The sequence below is a fragment of the Triticum dicoccoides genome, chromosome 1B (assembly GCF_002162155.2).
Source record: "Triticum dicoccoides isolate Atlit2015 ecotype Zavitan chromosome 1B, WEW_v2.0, whole genome shotgun sequence".
Lineage (NCBI taxonomy): Eukaryota > Viridiplantae > Streptophyta > Magnoliopsida > Poales > Poaceae > Triticum > Triticum dicoccoides.
In genome coordinates this window covers 123291354-123303002 of record NC_041381.1, presented here as the reverse complement: position 1 = coordinate 123303002, position 11649 = coordinate 123291354, and positions in this window count along the sequence as shown.

Here is an 11649-nt window from a genome sequence, read left to right as displayed (position 1 = left end):
CTACACCACCAAAACGCACCCATCTGCAGCGCTCAGACTCTCGTGATCCAGACGAGAATGACAATCTAAATAGAAGCAACTATTACATAGTAAGAGTGACATAGACGAGGATGACCAAATGACAAGGAATATGCATAACAAAAGAAAGAACTATCCATCCAGAACCAGCAGCAAAGACAAGAAAGTCATTCGAAGAGCTGATCCAACACCATCATAATTTGCAGCCCCGCTTCAGCGACCAGTGATCCAGAGACACCAGTACTCCACCCTTTCGATGCAACAACCCAATTAACTATCAACCTGAAGGCTTGAACCACATCACTTCTTGCCGTAATTGAGACATCCAAGGATCAAAGTTAATCCGGATGCCTTTGTCATTCTCACCTTCTTTTGGCTGCAGGCTGTATCATTGACAATCAGGGGAGTTTGTTCCCGAACTCCTAGGGCTCTCCGTGTAGACACAGTTTTCCATAGCAAACAAAGCCTCTCTGCCATCAAGGTCCTTGCCAACGGTGATCTCCTAGTTAATCGGATAATTGAGTCAAGAAACAGAGAGTGTGAACCAAGGCTGTTTACCCGCCTCCAACTAAAAAATCCTAAAGGCCCCAACAAGTTGGTATCATGCTCATACACGTAATAGCCACTGTCCGGATACTCACGTATTACACGGTGCTTGTATACGGTGGGGTTTTTGCAATATAACTTTTCTGGCTCATGTGTCTAAATGATCATCACTCTTTTGCCATCGTCTGATTGAGCGAGGAACCAGTTGTGCTTCCCTATTTTTGGCAAAGGTGGTGTGATTACAAAGGGCAGTAACTGTAGGGACACTACATCATATCAAAAAGGACAGGCATTGTTAATGTAAGATTAGCATTGTTCAGAGTATGAGTAGGATAATGCAAGAAACAACATATATATGTCCGTGTTGCAACTTGGAGGAAACTATAGGGAAATGTATACTGGGTTCGAAAATATAGAAGTACCATGCATGGTTATACTCATGTTATCTCGCAATCGATTCTTCACAAGAAACTACCATGCCATGCATGTTATGTAATCATGTTCTATCCTCGTAAACAAATTCTTCAAGGTAAGTAAAAGACCATGCATTGCTATATACTCGTGTTCTATGGGCAAAAAATTTGTGAGGATATTATTCTAGCCATTGATTGCTGATGGGCGAATATAGGTATGTACACATGGTAAGCATTGCAGGATTTCACTACTTCCAAATATAGAGTTCTCCATATGCACATTTACTTCCCTAATGTATGACTAGATGAAACCAACAGTGTGGTGCATGTTTGTACATCATGAAAATCAGGAAACTAACATGGCCATTGATCACAATCGCATGAATTAACTCATTCCAAATATAGCTGATTTACGGCATCTCTAATACATTGCCATAGTTCTACTCAAATTCTGCTCAAACAGGGATATGCCAATCATCACAAAAAGTTCAAACAGTGTCATGGCGTCATCATTAACATGAGAAGGAAACAACTTACATGTGCCGTCCCAGCAATATGTGGTGCCATCTGCTTTGTCGATCACATAGATGATGCCATTGTTTTCAATAGCATCACAGAAGTGTGTATCAGCTTTGACGATGATCCACTGCGAGCTGGGTTGTCTCCAGCTAAAGAAGGCATTGGCGTAAAGATAGGCGAGTCCGCAGTCCAACAAGGAAATTAGCTTGAAGTCTGCATAATTCGCATGTCGTCTGGGCACTTGGCAGATTACAATCTTTTGCAAAACAAGATCCGTCCAACTGACGTGGTAATCTAGATGACTTGGACCGCGATGGTAATACTCTATATAATCCAACGGAGGTAGGATAATCTCATGGGAGGTCTGGAAGTTCACGGGCACCAACTTTTTACCATCTTCTCTGAAGGCAGCCATCTAGTGGGAGTTCATGCCGACCCAGTACATACCTGCCAAGAAGTTTCAGGCGATGCTGATCGGATTGATGTTGAGGGAAATGATGTACGGCGACCCACTACATACCTGCAAAGAAGTTTCGGCTAATGGAGATTGGATTGAAGTCGAGGGGCATCATGTACGCCTCCGTATCATGGTGAGCTAATCTCGCAAGACCAGATAGCAGCAAGCAGGGTGTCTTGAAAAGCTTAGGCCTCGCTTCAACGATGGTCGTGTGCATGTCCCTCGAGCATGCAGCCAGCCGCAGGGCGGTCAACATATCCATACATGAACAACAGAGGTCAAGGATGTCACTGGGGAGATTGCTCCAATCGCGGCTCATATGGATGTTGCGCGGTTCGCGTTCGGCCATGGTGGAGTTTGGAAGGTGGGGGTTTTTGGGGGCTTATTTTACGGGGGAGAAGGATGTCGGTGCTGGAGCGGCTAGCCAGGGAATAGTGGTACTGGGGGAGGGGAGTGAGGCGACGGTATACGGGGGCACAGTGAGATGCAGACGGAGACGGAGAAGGAGATGGAGATGGGGTGGTGCTATGGGAGAGGAGAGGGAGACGAGGTGAGGCGCCAATGTGCTGTACAGCGGCGGTGACAAACTGCACAGTGCACAGGGTGAGGCTAACTTTGGTAACCCGAACACACTGCTTGGACTAGTGTCAGGCGCAGGGTGTTGTCACTTCACTGTGAGGACTGAATGAATAGTATTTTGACCATCAAGTGTACCATAGTTGTACTACTACTACTACTACTAGTAGTAGGAACATGAGTACTCCAGTATTGTATAGCGGAAATAGGTCTCTCGTGCTAGCATGCATGTTCACTTCATCATTCAGGTATCATCCATATTGCGAGCAGAACCAAATTCTCGTGCATGCCCAATCAATGCCCTGCCGCGATGCATGCATTGGTCGTTCTGGTGCATCAAGGACGGCATGAAGATCGTTCCACACTTGAGAAGAGGAAAAATGGAAAGGTAGAATGCGGCAGTAGAGGAAGAGAACGCTGGCTAACGAGGCTGGGAGGGGATCTAGCAGGAAGTTAATGCTCCACGCCTAAAGGTTTTGGGAAAACCTGATTTTCATAAGGTGACTTATAATCACCTAAACGGAGGGAGTATTCCTTAACCAGAGAATGTTGTGTCTCCCACTCACGCGCTCAAAAAAAGGTATGACACATTTTTTTATCTGTTTGCATAGGTCCCACCTAACTGGAAGGATGGGCACGTACATGAACAGGTACGACACATCAGTCTACCCGCATAGCCTTTTCGTTTATTCTACCTAGCCATCTAATCAGCTGCCTGCACGCCACTTCTCCCATTTACTTCTCGATCAGGAATCGATTCTCCTCGGCTTCTTCACCTCCCCTTGGTCTTCATTTTCATCCAAACCCCACTGCGTTCACATTGTTTTAACCTCTTTAAATAATTATCTACTACTTCAGTTAGACTAGCAATCTAATCCTAATTCTCCAAACCATAGCCCTCCGTTCCAGTGGTTCCAAATGACGAAAGAGATCGAGATGCAGCTTTTTAGCATCCAACATGTCCTCGTCGAAGGCTTGATACACATAGTTGCCACCGTCGCCCTCCACCCAAGGGTTGTTCGGAAGTGGATCAACAATGTATCCAACTCCCTCGAAAAGGTAGAGACGAGGGTCATCCATCTCGACACAGAGTACACGGAGCGTGCCCCTGGGAAGATCCAGTGCGCCGCCGTCCTTCAGCTGTGCCTCGAGGATGATGTTTTGGTGTACCACATCATACACTCACCCTCCATACCAGGTGAGGTTCACGATTTCTTGTCTCGGGGGGACGTATACTTCTGAGGGGCAGCCATCGAAGGGGACAAATAGAAGCTGGAGCCGTACAACCTTGATTTGAAAAAGCATCGCTGACCTACAAACCAGAATCAAAATTCCTCTAGAAGATTGTGATTAATAGACACCATCCCTATTCAACATAGCACAATTTATGCTCGGTACAAATCTTCAGAAGGGTGACGAGACGATGGCATTAAGGTCGTCTAGATGGGAGAATTATCCCTTGACATACGAGCGGATCAAATATTCTTCCCTCGATGCCCGTGTGAGTTTCGAGATAGCTGCGAGGTCCAAAGAGCTTGTTGCGAAGCCGTCTCCCAAGGAGAATGAGAACAAGAAGAAGAAGAAGAAGAAAAAAAGGCTGCACCAGTAGGAGGGCATTATGGATGGATGAACTATTTCCTCTCTTGTAAAAAAAATTATTCCCTCTCGGTGTAAATTGATATAGATGGACTATTTTGATGGTGTGTGTGTCTTTGGAACAGAGTGGTAGCGTGGGTCCGCTTGACTATAAGGAACTATTTATCCGCATATATAGCTTTGTCTGCTACTCCTTCCAGTGATCGGTATGCAGTGCATGTATCTGTAGACATGACAACTTGTCCATGGAAGTTCAACTACGGCGACCATCATGTTTCATCTCTCGATTCCTACGACGCCTCTCCAACCTATGACACCACGGCCCCCGACGTGCGCCTCACCACTCTCGGACGCACCGCCCCTCTGCCTTTGTGTGCATGACATGTGGGCCACCTAAAATGCGGCGAGCATCAAGTTTCTACCACAGCCACACGCGATTCCCACAATGCCGCTCAAACCCATGACACCACACATCCCTCGACCTGCGGCTCACCCCTCTTGGCCCGACTGCCCCTCTGCCTTCGGGAGCATTACATGTGGACCAGTCACCTATCGGGACCACATTTTATTGACTCAAAGGCACTGAAGCTCAGTCCCGACGGCCCTGAAAGGGAAATGTATCTCCTGCGCCAGGGCTTGTGGTGCTCCCGCAGCACAAACTCATGCCAAACTTGAGGTTCCATCGTACCAATTGATGCGGTGGCCCGTTGCATGGCTGATCCCAATGTTGGACAAAGGTTCTACGGGAACGGTGCCACCATTGTAAATGTTGTGCAAATTGATGTTGGTACCCTCCCATACATATGCACGCCAATCTCCACTCGCACCGAGCCTAACCTGTGAAACAGTGGGCAGGGGGAGAATTTGGAAATGGACATGGAAGTAGTCTTTAGAATGCATTTACTATGTGATCAAACTCATCTTACCTGCTCATCGGAGGAAATCTGAGTGCCCCTCAATGTCGGCATCTCAAGGGGCGTCAACTTGCAACTACGACCACGCCGCGCTGGAGAGACCCCCAAGGAAACATCCTCGTGCGTTCCATGGAACATCAAGATGCATTGGTATGAGTAGTTTATCTTGTGAGAGAAAAGGATGAACGAGGGAAGGCCTCTAGAGATAGAGATGGACACTACTACTCTCAATTTGCTGGCCCGTGCATTGCAATGGATCCAAAGTAGTAGAATAATACTTGTTCACGTGCTTGAAATATAATCACTCTAGTTTTGATATACATGTGTCAGTAGACATGACAACTTGTCCATGGAAGTTGAACCACGGCGACCATCACGTTTCCTGTTTCTACCACTGCCACACCGACACGCGATCCCACAACACCGCTCCAAACCACGGAACGACGTCCCCCGACATGGACATGGATCCTTTGACGTGGCTATCACTGCCTTGCCCTACCTTTCCGTCGCTGATATGTGGGACCCACGCTTATGGGTCCCACATGTCAGTGACAGAATGGTAGGATTGTTCGCGTCAGGGGATCCCCATCGCCCTGACGTGCCCCACATCCCTCTCGGCCCCACGACTTCTCTGCCTTTGTGTGCATGACATGTGGGCTAGATGAACTGGGGCGACCATCAACTTTCTACCACAGAAACACCCGATTGGACGCGGTTTGCCTGCTCCGCTGCTGTGCCCCGATCTGTACTCTCACACCATCGAATTTTCATCCAGCGGCTGTGACACATTTCGTCCCGGGCATCAATCCTCAGTTGGAGTACTTATGTACTACAGGTAGTACACGCCAGTGTGGCCATCTATGCCTCGTAACACCCCGACGCCCAGCTGTGGCACCCTCGCCACGGCCACGCCACCACTGGCCGGTTCATATCGAACGAGTGAGCCGGGAAACACGCCACCACCATGAGAATGACATGTGGGCCAGCCGCATTTAAGGTCCGCATGTCATTGACTCATAGGCTGGGCACTAAGCCACTGAAGTTCGGTCTCGTGGGCCCCGAGAGGGAAATGTAAGGCTGGTCATAGTGGCTAGTAACTTTTAGACTAGTAACATGCATATGTTACTAGTCTATTGTTACTACCTCTATAGTGCATAGTATCATAGATTAATATCATAGGTGGTCTCATTTATTTCCATGCATGACACATAGTAGCATCACATTTATTATGTTACGGTATCTACCTATGTTACTATAACCATCTCTCTCTTCTTTAGTTGTCTGCCACATAAGCATGTTTGCAAGTCCCAAGTGCATGATACTACTTACGTTACCCCCACTATGGCCAGCCTAACTCCTGCGGCAGGCCTTGTGGTGCTCCCGCAGTACGAGCTCGTGCCAAAACTAGAATTTGTTTCTTACTACTACCAACTAGTACTAGTAAGGTACACGTGCATTGCACGCATGCGATTCTAGTGGTTTGTGCATTATGCTTCTACATGTGGAGTTTTCTGGATTCTAACATGTGGCCAAATCTAGTGGAATGTAAGGTTAGGCAAGTTTGATTAACTTAGGTGAGTGTTTGGTTCAAGCCACACCTAAGGCAAGCCACACTAAGGCCCCACATGACATACAAACAAAAAATGTGGCAAGATTCCCTTAGGCTTGCCAACTTGTGGCTCTCATTTTGAAGAACTAATAACTTTGCCTAAGCTTAGTTGTGGCAAAGTTAGTCATGAATTAAGTTCAACCATGGAGACTTATATATTATACATGTGGCAGAATCTGGTGGATGATATCCAACGGCCAGTAGTGCTCAGATTTGCCATCTTTGTACCATCAGATTGGCTTCATCCAAAGACCAACTTTCATAGTTTTTCACACACTATATAGGGGGTATAGATATAGATGTGCCGGTCCGTTGCAATGGATCCAAAGTATATCTATTTAGTGGAGTGCACTCTAAACACATTATCTGTTTATTTTTCTCTAACCTTTCGTAGCCAAGCAACCAAGCCACATAAGCTTCATGGTGCCCCCACATCATATTATTCATACTACGTTGATTGAAAAAAAGATAAATCACCCAAAACAAGATCTTCCCGTTTTTTGTTCCTACGATGTTGTGCCGTGCACGTACCTACTAGTTTTATAGTGGTAGTACTAGTAATATAGTTAGGAGTAGTATTTCTTGGCTTCCATGCTACAACTAGATTGTCCCCTCATTTCTGTTTTCCAATCCGGCGGCGGGCGGGGTGTCGGTTGGCTCAACAGCGGTCCCACATGAAAGTGAAAATGCTAGGCAACACGCCTTCCCTAAGCTATGTGTCGTACCGGACGGGTCGTGGAGTACTACCAATTCCTGGGCGTGTGGGGGTGCAACGTGAATGCGACAGGCCTTTTCCTTTTACTAGCAATGTGCCTGTGCGTTGCGATGAATCCAAAGTAGTGGAATAGTAGTATTTGTTCACAAACTTGAAAGAAATCACTATTGTTTTGATATAATCCTAATACATAACTCCCTCCGTACCTAAATATTTGTCTTTTTTGAGATTTCAAATGGACTATCACATACGAATTATATAGACATATTCTAGTGTTTCTAGCAAGATGCCCGTGCGTTGCACGAAGTTGATGGAAAAGGTAGGCACAACTTATAAATTGACGGATGGAGTACTAGTTACAATGATGCATATAATTAAGCAAAGGGATCGCACATGTCAGTATTGACTGGAACGAGAATGCAACAGCACAATAAGAATGAAGGCCATGATGATGCGATCGCAGTGGTGGTTACAGAAGGAAAGAAGAAAGATGGATCCATGAACGTACGACCTACTCCTCCTCAACTTAGTGTGCCGGGCCACCGACCGGCGGCTAAGGAGCGGAGGCTTTTGTGGCATGGTCGAGGTGCTTCTCAGCAAAGGCATCCAAGGCTTCCAGCCGGTTGAGGAAGGACAACGTCGTAGCGTCCTCACTGGCTTTGTAGATACCTATGTACACGATTTGCTCATACACGTTGATGTGTAGGTCAACGAATTCTTGCAGGGCGAGGCGCCTCGCGGCGAGCGCGACCTCCAGTTGGACATTCTTCATGGCGTCGGCGGGCAGTCGCAAGGCCACTAGTGCTTGAAAAAGGTTACTGCCATGGAGGACGATTAGGGTGGCAGGCAATGAGGAGCCCGGGCGCGCGGGCTAGAGGAGTACGGTGATGTCGTCCACGAGCTTCTTGAGGATGGTGAACTTGTTGCTGGTGGCAACGATCATCTGGTCCAACGAAGAGCCGTAGTTGGCATCAACGGCGGCCATCCACCATCCGGTCTCCAACACCGTCTGGAGACGATCCTCGGCGCCATGCCGCAGGCTGGCGTTGTGGACGATCTGGTGCAGCCGCTGGCCACTCAAACGCATCGCCGCCATGGGTCTAGAGTGAGCTCTTTTGTTCTTAGTGTAGGTGCCTTAGGCAAATGCTTAGGTGCGTACGATGTGGTAGATGCATTGGAATGGAGGGGCGCCTTTATATGAGGGCAATGAGGGCAAACTACATTGCATTCACATCGTGCAGCCTCTTTTCCCGGACCTCCTCCCATTACTCCCTCGTGCATTAATTGAAGGAGGATGCATTGACCGTTCAACATATCTGGAACCGCTACTCCCTCCCTCGTGTGCATTAAAGCCGTATCAGGAACTGCGCCTCCCACTGTCAAATCGAATATTCCCTCTGTCTAGGTGAGTATTAAGTCATCTTACGAAAACCAAATAGTAAACACATAGGCGTGGTGCATTAACTATCACGTTGTTTCTTATTTTTTGACATAAATAGAGGAATCAACCAATAAGAGATGTGGGTCTTGTATGCTTTTAATGACTTCAGACTATCAAACATGACATGCAGTGGTCAGTTCGTTGCACAAGAACAAATACAACCCACATCAGCACACACACATCTTATAGCATCACGTCCAATGGCTATAAAAGATGAATGAGACCAAATTATATCTCATCTAGATGAGTTCTAACAAAACTGTATTAATAATACTTAGTACTCCTGCGCCATGTATCATATATTAGTATCATGTAGTACTTTATTTATTGCCATGTATGACACATAGTACTCAACGCTCTCTCTTTCTTCATTTAATTCTATGACACCTCATCAAAATTGCTAAGGCTAGTACCATTACAACCAGCCTTAGCAAATACTCCCTATACATTAAGTTCTCTCGTTTTCCTCTCCACCTTGGTCACCTAGATGGAGGGAGAATACTGCGCGGGCTTTTCCTGTGTGGTAGGCGGGGCAGTTCCGCCTAGTCGATTCGATAGAGATGCGAGAAGACGAGGAAGTAGGCTGCTGCAAACGTAGGGCTGTGTGATTTGACATCGAGTTACTGCTGGATAGGTGGGACCCCATGATTTGACTTGACATTATCAGTTTAACTGTGGCGCTACGACCGGCGTGAGTCCCCCGATTCCTGATCACCTCCATACAGGTGCCTCTCCCAATGCTTCACCATGTAGTAGAGGCTGGCTCTTGCATGAGAGCCCACTTCTCCACTTTTTCCTTGCCTCTCTTTCCTCCACATATGCAAAAATGACATGTAAAGCGCACTATTGTACTTAGGTTGGTCGTAATGGAGAGTATCATATACTAGTATCATGCATATGATACTTTTGTATGATACTACATCTGTAATGCATAGTATCATGTGTTGGTATCAGAGGATAGTTTATTTATTGTCATGCATGACACATTGTAGCACATCATTTAATATGATACTACAGTATCTTATTATGATACTCAAGTCTCTCTTTTCTTCATTTAATTCGACGTCACCTCATCAAGATTGCATAGTTGGCATGCATGATACTACTCCCATTAGAAGCAGCCTTAATTGCTCCTACAGGTGCTAAGCTTGCCACATAGGCATAAAGTCTGATGTGGCAAGTTAATCAAGAAGAGAGAGACTAGTTTGGTGACCCAAGGAAGAAATGGTGCTAAGCGCGTGTACCTAGGTGAAAAGACAATTTTGAGTCTATAGCTAATTAAATGAAGCAAACTTAGCAACACCATTTCATTGGAAGAGGTCACTCCTTGGAAAATGCAATAAATACTAGTACTCCCTGTGTCCCATAATATAAGAACATTTTTGGCACTACACTAGTGTAAAAAACGTTCTTATATTATGGGACGGAGGGAGTACGAAGAAAGAGATAGAGAGGAGTAACTTATAGCCAACCTTGTTGTAGTATGAGTGACTAAGTGATGACTATGTATGACATGCCAACATCAGATAGCCTAACGCACCGTGTTAAATCTCCAAGGGCGCGACCGCGCAAGCGACACGACGGTCATGGTAGGCGTGACCATGATATGGGCTACTGGCAGCCCTTGGATCTGAGATCAAACGGTCGCATGCTAAGTTGCTGAAAATTTGCAGAATAACCCTCCAGGATAGGATATTCACCCATAGGTCTAGAATCACGCCATGCAACCGTTCGATCTTAGATCCAAGGGCTCTCAGAAGCCCGTATCATGGGAGAATGGAAAGCCACTACCCTGCCGTGGACGAGCACTCCGAGTAAGGTGGCACTGTCGTTGCTCATGGTGGTTCTAAACTTCTAATGTAGTGTCTACCGGAATAGTTGCAAAGTTTAATTTCAGGTGTGCTTAATTTAATTTGGGGGGTTCCTTGTGCTGAGCCACGAGCAGAACTATGTTACGTTTCTTCTCGTTACTTTAACTCTTCAGTACGTACACACTAGTATTTCTTACATTTCATCTTTTAGTTGGTATAGTACTACCACTCGTTTCTTCACATTATATACGTACAATATATATGACCAACATCATATAGCCAGCAGTTTAGTTGTCAAAGAATTTCAGGGTGCTTAGTTTTGCCAAAAGAATTCCAGTGTGCTTAGTTTCATTTGAGGTGTGGGTTGTGCACTTATGCTGGACACCATTATTGTGCCAAGCCTTTTTAATAGTACTATATGCATAATTTGGTGACGAGCGCTCTCTAATTTCAAGTTTTGCTCCATGGCGCAATCCATCGATACTACTACTGTACAAAAGTGGAGTATATACATTTTTTAAAACGCTAGAGGGCGGGGCAGTCTAGCTCGGTTGGTTTCAAGACAGGCGAGGGCCTTTGTGATTTGACAGCTCATTATTGCTGTCAAATCGAATAGTACTGTGCCGCCCGCTGCACGCCCGGCGCCTCCATTAAACCCCTCCGTTTAACCCGCATGCAAACCAAGAATCCTACTTCGGCCACACGTCCGTTCATGAGCGGGCCGGAATTAAACGCAACACCGGTCGAGCTCCTCCCGTCCTCCCTCAGTTTAAATGAGTCCAGATGCCGGCCAAGCTCCTACCGTCCGCCCTCTATTTAGACGAGGCAAGACAGACAGCGGGCAAGAATCGCACCCCTCCGCCGCTCCCCCATCTCCTCCTTCACCATTTTCTCCACTCTTCCAATGGCTTTCGATGAGCTGTTCTCCGGCATATTACCAGGCTGGGTGGCGCGCCGAGCCCTCCGGATACGGGCGAGGCCGCTCGGTGCTTCACCAACCTTGCTTGGCCTGACGGAGCCATTTGGCGCCCCAA